The following is a 1,750-nucleotide window of genomic DNA, read 5'->3' as shown; positions in this document are numbered from 1 at the left end:
GGATTCTTGCATTTGCCTTTCACCATCTCTTGATTTTTGGTGTTAGATGTTCTTAGTGACTCTGACCAATATTTTCAAACTGTTCCACAAAACAGAAACAGAAAGAACACTGTCAAAATCATTCTATGAGGCCACAGTCACCCTATTACCTAAACCACACAAAGAATCAACAAAGAAAGAGAACTTCAGGCTGATTTCTCATATGAAATTTATACAAAAATACTCAATAAGGTACTTATATATTGAATCCAGCAACATATCAAAGGTATTATCATCAAGGTCAAGTAGGATTCATCCCAAGGAGGCAGCGACAGTTCAGCATATGAAAATCCATCAAGGTAATCCACAATATAAACAAAGTGAAAGAAAAATCACATGATTATCTCATCATACATTGAAAAAGCCTTTGAGAAAATCCAACACCACTTCATGTTAAAGGTACTAGAGAAATCGGGGATACAGGACAAATACTTAAACATAATCAAAGCAGTATACAGCAAGCCAACAACCAATATCAAACTAAACAGAGAAAAACTTAAAGCATTTCCACTAAAATCAAGGACAAAACAAAGCTGCCCACTCTCTCCCTATCTATTCAATATAGTACTTAAAGTTTTAGATGGAGCAATAAGAAACTAACAGAGATAAAGGGGATTCAAATTCCACAGGAAAAAGTCAAAGTATCGTTATTTGAACATGATATGACAGTATACAAAAGCAAGCAAAAAAATATACCAGAAAAATCCTACAGTTAACAAAGACCTTCAGTAAACTGGTTGAATACAAAATTAACTCAAATACATTAGTAGCCCTCCTTTATACAAATAATAAACAGGCCAAAAAGAAATTAGGGAGAAATCACCTTTTACAATAGCCACAAAATATATAAAATATCTTGGCTGAAGTCTAACCAAGCAACTAAAAAATCTGTATGATAAGAAATTCAAGTCCCTGAAGAAAGAAATTGAAGAAGATATCAGAAAATGGAAAAATCTCCCATGCTCAGGAATAGGTAGAATTAACATAGTAAAAATGACCATCTTACCAAAAGCAATCTACAGAGTCAATGCAATCCCCAGCAAAATTCCAACACAATTTCTATAGATCTTGAAAGAGCAATTCTCAACTTCATATGTAAAAACAAAAATCCCAGGATAGCCAAAACAATCCTGTACAACTAAAGAACACTGGGAGGAATCACCATCCCTGACCTCAAGCTGTACTACAAAGCAATAGTGATCAAAAAACTGCATGGCGATAATTGGTACAGAAACAAACAGGTTTAGCAATGCAATTGAATCAAAGACTCAGAAATAAATCCACATATCTATGGACACTTGATTTTTGATAAAGAAGCCAAAATCATACAATGGAAGAATAAAAGCATCTTCAACAAATTGTGCTGGACTAACTGGATGTCTAGATGTAGAAGAATACAAATAGATCCATACTTAATCACCCTACACAAAACTCAAGTCCAAGTGTATCTAGGACCTCAACATAAAATTACATTCACTAAATCTCATAGAAGAGAAAGCGGGAAATACCATTAAACAAATTGGTACAGAAGACAACTTCCTGAACAGAACACAAATGGCTCAGGCTCTAAGATCAACAATTGTTAAGTGAGACCTCATGAAACTGCAAATCTTTTGTAAGAAAAAGGACATTCTCAATAGGACAATTTGGCAGCCCACAGGTTGGGAAAGGGTCTTCACCAACCTTACAATTGACAGAGAGCTCATATCCA

This window comes from Mastomys coucha, unplaced genomic scaffold, assembly GCF_008632895.1.
Source record: "Mastomys coucha isolate ucsf_1 unplaced genomic scaffold, UCSF_Mcou_1 pScaffold5, whole genome shotgun sequence".
In the NCBI taxonomy this organism is placed as follows: domain Eukaryota; kingdom Metazoa; phylum Chordata; class Mammalia; order Rodentia; family Muridae; genus Mastomys; species Mastomys coucha.
The sequence above is the reverse complement of the archived record's forward strand: the minus strand, read 5'-3'. Positions refer to the sequence as shown.